This window comes from Xyrauchen texanus, chromosome 44, assembly GCF_025860055.1.
Source record: "Xyrauchen texanus isolate HMW12.3.18 chromosome 44, RBS_HiC_50CHRs, whole genome shotgun sequence".
NCBI lineage: Eukaryota > Metazoa > Chordata > Actinopteri > Cypriniformes > Catostomidae > Xyrauchen > Xyrauchen texanus.
Window position 1 is genome coordinate 1,405,286 of NC_068319.1, and position 12,823 is coordinate 1,418,108.

A 12,823-nucleotide genomic window follows, 5' to 3' on the forward strand; every position below is an offset into this window, starting at 1 on the left:
TTAACAGTCAAGAGTTCAGAAGATGAAAAGGAAACACAGAGGAGAGATTACAGACACATCAGAAGCAAAGACAAAAGATATAGCTTTATTGGAACATTAAGGCAGAAATACTAGCATATCACAGCAAGAAGCTAGCTCAAAGAACCCTTTGGAATTAGATGTTTTTCTGCATTAATTGGTCATAATATGTGATCTCATTTTCATCAAAGTCATTAACCAGAAATTCATTGTTCCCCCAAGATGATGGCAAGTGGTCCAGACCCAAAGTAGCCCCAAATCAGCTTCCTTCATGGCGTCCTGCCATGGACACCATACCCGTTTAATGTTTTCCATATAGTAGACTCATGATCGGAGATGCTGACCAGTTCCAATGATTCCTTCTAGTTTTTATCTGTCACTCTGGGGCACTGGTTTTTAAAGTCAAAGTCAAAGATGACCCCTTTGAGTCATCTTGGCTGGACGGCCATTTCTAGAGAGAGTACCTATAGTACTAAATCATCTCCATATATAGACAGTTTGTCTAACTGTGGACAGATGAATATCTAACGGCAACTTCTAGTGAGAGTACCTATAGTACTAAATCGTCTGCATTTATAGACAGTTTGTCTAACTGTGGACAGATGAATATCTAACAGCCACTTCTAGTGAGAGTACATATAGTACTAAATCATCTCCATTTATAGACAGTTTCTCTAATTGTGGACAGATGAATATCTAACGGCCACTTCTAGTGAGAGTACCTATAGTACTAAATCATCTCCATTTATAGACAGTTTGTCTAACTGTGGACAGATGAATATCTAACGGCCACTTCTAGTGAGAGTATCTATAGTACTAAATCATCTCCATTTATAGACAGTTTGTCTAACTGTGGACAGATGAATATCTAACGGCCACTTCTAGTGAGAGTACCTATAGTACTAAATCATCTCCATTTATAGACAGTTTGTCTAAATGTGGACAGATGAATATCTAACGGACACTTCTAGTAAGAGTACCTATAGTACTAAATCATCTCCATTTATAGACAGTTTCTCTAACTGTGGACAGATGAATATCTAACAGCCACTTCTAGTGAGAGTACCTATAGTACTAAATCACCTCCATTTATAGACAGTTTCTCTAACTGTGGACAGATGAATATCTAACGGCCACTTCTAGTGAGAGTACCTATAGTACTAAATCATCTCCATTTATAGACAATTTGTCTAACTGTGGACAGATGAATATCTAACGGCCACTTCTAGAGAGAGTACATATAGTACTAAATCGTCTGCATTTATAGACAGTTTGTCTCTCTGTGGACAGATGAATATCTAAACTCTTCCAGGTGACTTTTTAACCCTTTCCATCTTTATGCAAAGCAACATTCATAGGTCTTCTGAGATCTCTATAGTGAGGCATGGTCCATGTCAGCAGATGCTTCTTATGAACAGCAAACACAAAATATTTGAGTGCTTTTTATGAGTCAAAGAAGCACTAACCCACACCTACAATCTCATTTCATTAATTGGATGCCAGGTTTGCCAACTCCTGACTCTAATTAGCTTTTGTTGACGTCATTAGCCTATGGGGTTCACATACTTTTTACAACCTATATGGCGAATCTTCATAGGACACATTCAATATGTACAAGAACAATACAATAACGTGTGTGTTATTAGTTAAAGCAGATTGTGTTTGTTCATTATTGTAACTTAGAAAAAGATCAAACCAGATTTTCATTTATCCATAAATGCAGGTAATTCCAAAGGGTGTACATACTTTTTCTTGGCACTGTAAATTCATTTCAGAAAGTGTGTATGCAAGCATGAAAATACAGAGGAGACAGAAAAAGAAAACACAGACTGAGCTGGAAGCAAACGCGGATCTGGATCATGCAAAGAAAAACAACCGAAACGTCATATGAAGAACTGTGAGGTAACTATCTGCTATAACAGTGGTTCTCAACGGGGGCGGAGTGGGCGTTCAAAGGATGCCAGGGGGCGCTGCATTAGGTTACAAATGGGGGCATTTATCAGCCATGCTATTCAAATATATCGTCAAGTTCCTGTTTGCATTAAAATGTTTATCTAGACAGAGCAGCGCGAGCGCAAAGCAGGTGCGTTTGCACGTGGCAAGATGCGGAAGCCATTTAAATTCGGCACAGGATTCTACAGGACCACCCTTGAAGTTACTGTAGCAACACTAACTGTACTTTAGGCAGAAATAGATTCATAATGCATAGATCACTACTTCAGCTCTATTATAGGCCACATTAGGGGAGTGAGGGGATACAATCAGGGCCACAGATGGCCAAATTGATGCCCTGTGTAGAGTTCGGGGGCATTCTGGTGCCCTCCTAGGGTAAGATGCCCTACGGTGCCCTACGCAGACGGCGTTGTATGCTTATAGGGAGCGGCGGATAGTGGATACAATACATTTTTGTTACAACTTTTAAATGTATATATTTTGTATTTACTGTTTTTCCATGTGTTTACTAAGGTCTTGTTACAAATACCACTGTTTAAACTATACAAATAAATAAATAAATACATTTAAAATTTTATAAGGGCAAATGCAAATACACTTTTTTTTTTTTGGATTAAATAGAAATGCATAAAAAAAAAAAAAAAATTGGCACTTTTGGTGATACCAGTACATTTACATCCACTCAAAATCAATGCTGCAATCAGGGCTGGACTGGTAATCTGGCATACCGGGCATTTTCCCGGTGGGGCAACGCACTTTGGGGCCGATCAGGGGCGGACTGGCCATCGGGAGAACCGATTGGGACAGTGGGTCGGTCGCGAAATGGCCCAAATGGGCTGCGATAGGCTAAAATGAGCCGCCGCATTATGCAGAACGGACCACAAAATGTTGCCGCGATTTGCAGAAAAGGACAGCGAACACCCCCCCCCCATCAACAACTTTTGGGCCAGTTGCTGTGTGAAATCCCGGGCCGATTTCTCTTCCCAGTCCAGCCCTGATGGCAATGTAGAATGAGCATTTCAGTGGGACAAAATATGCAACATTATTGGTCTTTTCACTTATTTTAAAATATAATAACAATACCACTTTTATTAATAGTTTCTATCTTCGCATTTTAAATTTATAGACCCCAGATATCGCCCTCCAGCTGCTCGAATTCAAGAAACGCAACACAAAGTCTTTTTGGGCAACACAAAGTCTCCGATTTAAATACGTCACTTAATCTGAGGGGGTTAGGTAATGAAATAGGGGGGCGTTCATCAAAAAAAAAACGTTCCAGAACCACTGTTCTATAAACATATGTGTCCCTAGGAAACATCAAACATCGTTCATCCGAACCGTGTAAAACCGCAAACCCTGACACCTTTACACACACACACACACACACACACACACACACCACACACACACACACACACACACACACACACACACACACACACTTCCTGTTTGACAGACGTTTGGAGCTGAACGAGGAATATTAATCTAACGTGAGCTGCTGGATTCAGGGACTACTGTATGTTGAGCATTCGGGCCGATACATCATGATGCCAGTCTCTCAGTTTGTTGTACTGGGGCCGAACCAACTCTGGGTCCACTTTATTCACCCTGCCACCACGATGATGGAGAGAGAGAAACAGCAAATGAAGAGTGATCAATTCATTCATTCAGCTATTTTATTGCAAACTGTGATTATTTGGAGTATGCAGAAGGACATGCACATGACAACATGCTCATCTCTACGATTATACTCGCTTCAGGACGTCAAGTGTCGACTCGATACTGTACCAAAGATGGTTAGCATGTCAACATAAATGTGCATAAAAGCGTTCAACAATGTGCATGCTAGTTGAGTGCTTCCTGAAGCTGCTCTGGGACACATGTTTATCTATTCCCAGAGTCAAGTGGTTTTGGGAAAAGCAGCTCTGATTACCTACAATCCCATTTAATGACCAACAATTGCACTAAACGACAGGGCAGTTTAAGGCATTGCTCTGGTCAGGGAGATTATGACTAATCAGCACACCGGATCATCTGGGATACAGGGAAGTTTTCGTGGTTTTGCTGGAATATGAACCCTGATATCTGCTCTAGGCATTGAACACACAAGGCTTCAGATCATTTAAATAGAGACACAAAGCCACACTCGTGTTCGGAAGACCAGCACACGTGAACTTACTTCTTTCCGGACTGATTCTCCTGGGCTTGATCTGCCAGAGAGAAATGAGAGAGAATGAACAAACTGTGTAAGGAAAGATTCATATGACATGCTACGAGTCTTTAGAAGGTTTAGAGGTTTTGGTGTGCAGTATAAGTGCCACTTTAATAACACTCAAAGTAAATAAATCAATCAATAAAAAGTCCAGTATCACACTGAAGGGGTTTATTATGCAATAATGACCGACAAATTAACATTATGCGGCTTATTACTTGGCAACCGATAAATGGATGTGAAATATTAATTTGAGATTATTAAAAACATTTTTGCATGAGAAATACATTTTTCTTAATCATAATTTTGTATCTCGTATCATCCTTAAAACAAGAGAAATGTACTTGAGGTCGATATTAACCCTTTAAGCTCTGAAGGGTTTCCTGTTTCAGTGGAATACCCAAAATTAAAGGTGTATAATTCGACAAAAACAAAAAACAAAACCAAACAATGAGGGTCGAGTGTTTAGTGTCATTGTAAAGAAACGTTCCACCTTTTTTAATTATATAGATTATGACACATTCGAAGACTCTCAGCGTGAGAAACTGCTGAAAAATAAATAAAAAGTAGCCAAAAATGTTCTTTTTTACTTATTTTTCTTATTTTACATTATATATCTCTAAGTGTAAACAATGTGGCTCTAAAAAAACACTTTTATTTTGTTCCCGATCATGTCAACTGTAATGCTGGAAACTTTTGTGTTGATACGACAAAGCGATCAAAAGTTCCAACATTACAAATATAATGTATCATAGTGTCCAAAAACATCTCCAAACAAATAAAAGATAATAATTGTACATAAGAACTAATTACACATGCAAACACAACAATGACTAAAGGTTTGCATAGCATGCAGACATGATTTTAGTCATGAGATTTCACAGAATGAGTTTCATTCTGTGTCATTTGAGTCATCATTGAGTCTGTGTCGTGTATTTGGCGCCATCTCCTGGTGGTCATATGTAACATTGTGCTTCATGTGGATTATCTAATGATCTATACATCTGATTATCTTGTGTGTGGACTCGATTGAAAGATAATCACAGACTCTAAATAATCATATGGGATGTTTTATGTTGTTGACTTTTTCGTGAGGTTAAAATGGAAAACACGGCATATGAGCAACACCAATTATGCAATTGTCAAAGACACATAATTAGCTGTTACTCACTATATTTTCATCTGTGAGTAAAACAAATAGTCTGGTTGTATTTTACTCTTCTAGAGCTTTCCAACAACATATGACGCATGAATATTTGATCAGTTTGATATTTTTACTGATTGCAATAATACGTGCAATGCAAAAACGGAGCATTTCTGAATTATCTCCAAATTTCAAAGCACTTGTTCAGTTTTGGTCATAATAGGTCTGCAGATATGTTAATCTGAGATGCAAACAATGCATATGGTTTTCAGAGTCTTAAATGATGTTTCTTACCCCACTGGATTACCCCATTACGATATTAATGATTGATGGTTTTATTAAATAACGATTGGGTTCCTGTCGCTCAGCTGGTAGAACATGGCACCAGCAATGCCAATATAATGGGTTTGATTTCCAAGGAACACTCAAACTGATTCAATGTATACCTTGAGAGAGTCACTTTGGATAAAAGCATCTCTTTTTTTTTGAAAGCACAAATCTAAGAACATTTAATAAGGTTTAATTTGAGATATTTGTACAGAAAAACTGATTAAGATTTTAATGGAGAATAAGACCACGAGTTTCGAGAGAAACATATATTTATTTCATATATACATACACGTTCTGGAATATAATCGCACTTTAATAGTGTTTAAAAGGGATCATTTGAGTCAGTCGGTCATCACTGCAAAATAAAACAGATTTTTATACGACTAATTACCAAATAAAGAAATAAATGGAGATATATATATATATATATATGAGTGTAAATCATGTTATTGCATAAGAAGAGTGTGATGTGATGAAACCAGCAAAACACACAAAAAATAAATCCACTCCTAATCAGTATTTTTGTCTTTTTTTCAGTAAAAAAATATAAATGTAAACATCTTTTTGAAACTAAGATACATTTATCTGATTAGCGAAAACTATTTTTCAGAGTATGTGTCTTAAATACTGTCATTTTTCTCACCCATACTGGAAAATAAATGGATAAACATGTAAAAAAATATATATTTCATAAGATTGTTCACTTATCTTGAATCAGATAAAAACAATATATATATATATATATTTAAAAAAATACAAAAATCATATATAAAAACAAAAATGTAAAAAAAATATATATATAAAAAAAATTATATATATATATTCTTGTTTTAATCACAGATCTAACACATTTTAATTTTTTTTATATATATATTTTTCCTGTGAAATGAGACAAAAATCCTGATTAGATTCACAGTTACAGTATGTGAGACAGTTTTACGGCGGGTTGTTACCTTTCTCTGTGCCCGTGATCTGTGCCAGGATACGGAAGGATCTGGACTGTGACGTGCCCGTGCGCGGGTGCCAATCCTCCGTGTCCTCGATCAGACGCTTTTTACTGGCATCACCGAGCGGAGACAAATGATGCCCCTCCGTCTCCACGACGGGTTTCCGAGCGGTCCTGACACACACAAACACACGATTAATAATGTCTGCATTATATATAAACACACTCGTGTGACGTCATCAACGTGATCCTTTACCTGGGAGGAGTTTTTCTGAGGTTCATGTGAAAGAGGAAATGAGAAAAGACAGAAAAGGAAATGAGAGATAGACGAGAACTCCTCATCCACACATCTAAAGAGGACACAAGATCTGTTTCACTTACTTTAGGATACTCTGAGGTCCACTACGGAAATAAAATGCAAAGAAATATTAATAGAGATAATATTACTACGCCATTAATTTGTGCAAATGAACAAAATTGATCAAAGTTCACTTGTTTCAGCATGCAAACGTCATTCAAGACCATTTAGTGTGTCAGCGAGTATTTAAAGTATCTTCCAATATTTAAACTTACAAATATAATCATTTTATTTTTTTGTCCTTGAGGTTCATCAAAATAAATAATAATCATAAAAATAATCAATAGAATTTGATTTGTCATGATATGAACCTTTTTTAAACTTCAAGACATTAAAGTTTGGACACTTACAACTCCGACCACAAGATGTCTCCACCTTCCAACTAACTCTCAGTCTATGCTGACCAAATCCCCCTCTCTCTCTCTCTCTCTCTCTCTCTCTCTCTCTCTCTCTCTCTCTCCCCTCTCTCTCTCCCCCTCTCCCTTCTCCCCCTCCCCCTCTCTCTCTCTCCCTCCCCCTCAATACTCTCTCTCTCTCTCTCTCTCTCTCTCTCTCTCTCTCTCAATTCAATTCAAATGAGTTTTATTGGCATGACAATTTGTACATTGTGCCAAAGCATAGAACAAATTCTGTATTGAATAAGTGTGGAAAATAAAATAAACAGTGTATATAGTTTCAGTGGCGTGTGTGTGTGTGTGTGTGTCTGTATGTCTGTGCGTGAGTGTGTGTGTGTGATTGTGAGTGAGTGTGTTTGAGTCTGTGTGATTGTGAGTGTGTGTCTGTATGTCTGTGCGTGAGTGTGTGTGTGTGTGATTGTGAGTGAGTGTGTTTGAGTCTGTGTGATTGTGAGTGTGTGTCTGTATGTCTGTGCGTGAGTGTGTGTGTGTGTGATTGTGAGTGAGTGTGTTTGAGTCTGTGTGATTGTGAGTGTGTGTCTGTATGTCTGTGCGTGAGTGTGTGTGTGTGTGATTGTGAGTGAGTGTGTGTGTGTGTGATTGTGAGTGTGTGTGATTGTGTGTGTGTGTGTGTGTGATTGTGATTGTGAGTGTGTATGTGTGTGTGTGTGTGTGATTGTGAGTGTGTGTCTGTATGTCTGTGCGTGAGTGTGTGTGTGTGTGATTGTGAGTGAGTGTGTGTGTGTGTGATTGTGAGTGTGTGTGATTGTGTGTGTGTGTGTGTGTGATTGTGAGTGTGTGTCTGTATGTCTGTGCGTGAGTGTGTGTGTGTGTGATTGTGTGTGTCTGTATGTCTGTGCGTGTGTGTGTGATTGTGTGTGTGATTGTGTGTGTCTGTATGTCTGTGCGTGTGTGTGTGTGTGTGATTGTGTGTGTGTGTGTGTGATTGTGTGTGTCTGTGCGTGTGTGTGTGTGTGTGATTGTGTGTGTCTGTATGTCTGTGCGTGTGTGTGTGTGTGTGATTGTGTGTGTGTGTGTGTGATTGTGAGTGTGTGTCTGTATGTCTGTGCGTGAGTGTGTGTGTGTGTGTGTGATTGTGAGTGAGTGTGTGTGTGTGTGTGTGATTGTGAGTGTGTGTGATTGTGTGTGTGTGTGTGTGATTGTGATTGTGAGTGTGTATGTGTGTGTGTGTGTGTGTGTGTAAATGGGCGCATCACTGTTTGGTCGACTCTTCCCTCTTTTTTTTGGATTTGATGTATTTTGTCTCTTTGTTCACCAAGTAAATATTGAGCTTGTGCATCATTCTTTAACTTTTTGAAGTTGGGACAAATCATTTCAAATTTGGGAAAGAAGTGTTTTGGAATGTCATCATAATTAGGGCAGGTGGTGAAGAAGTGCAGCTCTGTTTCTATTTGTCCTTGTTACAGTACGGGCATAACCTGCCCTCTCTGGGCATCAGCACTCGCTGTATCTGCCCTTCTGTATTATCAGTGCTGTCTGTCTGTATCTGCCCTTCTCTATCATCAGTGCTGTCTGTCTGTATCTGCCCTTCTCTATCATCAGTGCTGTCTGTCTGTCTGTATCTGCCCTTCTCTATCATCAGTGCTGTCTGTCTGTCTGTATCTGCCCTTCTCTATTATCAGTGCTGTCTGTCTGTCTGTATCTGCCCTTCTCTATCATCAGTGCTGTCTGTCTGTCTGTATCTGCCCTTCTCTATTATCAGTGCTGTCTGTCTGTCTGTATCTGCCCTTCTCTATCATCAGTGCTGTCTGTCTGTCTGTACCTGCCCTTCTCTATTATCAGTGCTGTCTGTCTGTCTGTATCTGCCCTTCTCTATTATCAGGCTGTCTGTCTGTCTGTATCTGCCCTTCTCTATTATCAGTGCTGTCTGTCTGTATCTGCCCTTCTCTATCATCAGTGCTGTCTGTCTGTATCTGCCCTTCTCTATAGTCAGACTGTCTGTCTGTCTGTATCTGCCCTTCTGTATTATCAGTGCTGTCTGTCTGTATCTGCCCTTCTCTATCATCAGTGCTGTCTGTCTGTATCTGCCCTTCTCTATCATCAGTGCTGTCTGTCTGTCTGTATCTGCCCTTCTCTATAGTCAGACTGTCTGTCTGTCTGTCTGTATCTGCCCTTCTGTATTATCAGTGCTGTCTGTCTGTCTGTATCTGCCCTTCTCTATAGTCAGACTGTCTGTCTGTCTGTCTGTCTGTATCTGCCCTTCTGTATTATCAGTGCTGTCTGTCTGTCTGTATCTGCCCTTCTCTATAGTCAGACTGTCTGTCTGTCTGTATCTGCCCTTCTCTATAGTCAGACTGTCTGTCTGTCTGTCTGTCTGTATCTGCCCTTCTGTATTATCAGTGCTGTCTGTCTGTCTGTATCTGCCCTTCTGTATTATCAGTGCTGTCTGTCTGTCTGTATCTGCCCTTCTCTATCATCAGTGCTGTCTGTCTGTATCTGCTCTTCTCTATCATCAGTGCTGTCTGTCTGTATCTGCCCTTCTCTATTATCAGTGCTGTCTGTCTGTCTGTATCTGCCCTACTCTATGTCCATTGCTGTCTGTCTGTCTGTATCTGCCCTTCTCTATGTCCATTGCTGTCTGTCTGTCTGTCTGTCTGTATCTGCCCTTCTCTATAGTCAGACTGTCTGTCTGTCTGTCTGTATCTGCCCTTCTCTATAGTCAGACTGTCTGTCTGTCTGTCTGTATCTGCCCTTCTCTATAGTCAGACTGTCTGTCTGTCTGTCTGTATCTGCCCTTCTCTATCATCAGTGCTGTCTGTCTGTCTGTATCTGCCCTTCTCTATCATCAGTGCTGTCTGTCTGTATCTGCCCTTCTCTATTATCAGTGCTATCTGTCTGTCTGTATCTGTCCTTCTCTATAGTCAGTCTGTCTGTCTGTCTGTATCTGCCCTTCTCTATTATCAGGCTGTCTGTCTGTCTGTATCTGCCCTTCTCTATTATCAGGCTGTCTGTCTGTCTGTATCTGCCCTTCTCTATTATCAGGCTGTCTGTCTGTCTGTATCTGCCCTACTCTATGTCCATTGCTGTCTGTCTGTCTGTATCTGCCCTTCTCTATAGTCAGTCTGTCTGTCTGTCTGTATCTGCCCTTCTCTATTATCAGGCTGTCTGTCTGTCTGTATCTGCCCTTCTCTATTATCAGGCTGTCTGTCTGTCTGTATCTGCCCTACTCTGTCCATTGCTGTCTGTCTGTATCTGCCCTTCTCTATAGTCAGTCTGTCTGTCTGTCTGTATCTGCCCTTCTCTATAGTCAGTCTGTCTGTCTGTCTGTATCTGCCCTTCTCTATTATCAGGCTGTCTGTCTGTCTGTATCTGCCCTACTCTATGTCCATTGCTGTCTGTCTGTCTGTATCTGCCCTTCTCTATAGTCAGTCTGTCTGTCTGTCTGTATCTGCCCTTCTGTATTATCAGGCTGTCTGTCTGTCTGTATCTGCCCTACTCTATCATCAGTGCTGTCTGTCTGTCTGTATCTGCCCTTCTCTATGTCCATTGCTGTCTGTCTGTCTGTATCTGCCCTTCTCTATAGTCAGTCTGTCTGTCTGTCTGTATCTGCCCTTCTCTATTATCAGGCTGTCTGTCTGTCTGTATCTGCCCTACTCTATGTCCATTGCTGTCTGTCTGTCTGTATCTGCCCTTCTCTATAGTCAGTCTGTCTGTCTGTCTGTATCTGCCCTTCTCTATTATCAGGCTGTCTGTCTGTCTGTATCTGCCCTTCTCTATTATCAGGCTGTCTGTCTGTCTGTATCTGCCCTACTCTATGTCCATTGCTGTCTGTCTGTCTGTATCTGCCCTTCTCTATAGTCAGTCTGTCTGTCTGTCTGTATCTGCCCTTCTGTATTATCAGGCTGTCTGTCTGTCTGTATCTGCCCTACTCTATCATCAGTGCTGTCTGTCTGTCTGTATCTGCCCTTCTCTATGTCCATTGCTGTCTGTCTGTCTGTATCTGCCCTTCTCTATTATCAGTGCTGTCTGTCTGTCTGTATCTGCCCTTCTCTATCATCAGTGCTGTCTGTCTGTCTGTATCTGCCCTTCTCTATCATCAGTGCTGTCTGTCTGTCTGTATCTGCCCTTCTCTATCATCAGTGCTGTCTGTCTGTCTGTATCTGCCCTTCTCTATCATCAGTGCTGTCTGTCTGTCTGTATCTGCCCTTCTCTATCATCAGTGCTGTCTGTCTGTCTGTATCTGCCCTTCTCTATCATCAGTGCTGTCTGTCTGTCTGTATCTGCCCTTCTCTATTATCAGTGCTGTCTGTCTGTCTGTATCTGCCCTTCTCTATCATCAGTGCTGTCTGTCTGTCTGTATCTGCCCTTCTCTATCATCAGTGCTGTCTGTCTGTCTGTATCTGCCCTTCTCTATCAACAGTGCTGTCTGTCTGTCTGTATCTGCCCTTCTCTATCAACAGTGCTGTCTGTCTGTCTGTATCTGCCCTTCTCTATCATCAGTGCTGTCTGTCTGTCTGTATCTGCCCTTCTCTATTATCAGTGCTGTCTGTCTGTCTGTATCTGCCCTTCTCTATCAACAGTGCTGTCTGTCTGTCTGTCTGTATCTGCCCTTCTCTGTAGTCAGGCTGTAGTCTCTCTCTCTCTCTCTCCTCTCTCTCTCTCTCTCTCTCTCTCTCTCTCTCTCTCTCTCTCATAACAACACTCTGTGGAGGTAAATATCGTGCTGCTGCTATTTATACAGCTTTTAAATACACAAGAGAATTAATGTAAGTGCCATGAATAAACACACTGACACATGATTGACAGCAGCACATGCTCGAGTGATGACATCACTGTGACAGCACACCATTGAACCCTGACTCTTCATAAACACTTCATAAATGATTTAATGGAAGCGGTGATTAAATACTATTCTAATGAAGAGTATTTGACATCAGTTAGTTACTGTGAAAGAACACAATGCACGTCACACAGATACAAATATCTCCAACACTAACTTTGTCAAGGGCTCCTCCTGTAGAGACAGACAGACAGACAGACAGACAGACAGAGAGAGAGAGAGAGAGAGAGACAGGTGGAGAGTAAGACATCTCAAGCGTTCTGTTTGAAAAGTGGCTGATCATAGACAACGTCAAGACCCATGCAGAAAGTCATGCACGTCAGCCAGAAACAGACACAAGTATGCATGAATGTTTGGTCGCTGCATTGTAAACATGCGTCCCATTATACGTATATACTTATATGTGTTTTACTTGGGTGCATTTTTCCACTGGTAGGGGTGGAACAACATACTATAATAATCTGAGAGTTTCCTGACAATGCAAACAGTGTCGTCCGATTCACAAACAAATGATTCTTGAGAACTTTGAAGCTCAAAAAAGCACATAAATGCAGCATAGAAGTTATCCATATGACTCCAGTGGTTTAATCCATGTCTTCAGAAGTGATACGATAGCTGTGGGTGAGAAACAGATCCATATTTAAGTCCTTTTTTACTTTCATATTC

The 12,823-nt window shown here is 40.5% G+C and overlaps 1 protein-coding gene and 1 pseudogene across 1 annotated transcript in view; one reads left to right on the plus strand and one right to left on the minus strand.

Moving 5' to 3' along the window:
- The window catches only part of LOC127636436 (RNA polymerase-associated protein LEO1-like), a 283,037-nt gene that overhangs the window by 19,532 nt on the left and 250,682 nt on the right, over positions 1–12,823 (plus strand). The window lies entirely within an intron of this gene.
- The window catches only part of LOC127636408 (PDZ and LIM domain protein 5-like), a 98,077-nt pseudogene that overhangs the window by 18,267 nt on the left and 66,987 nt on the right, over positions 1–12,823 (minus strand).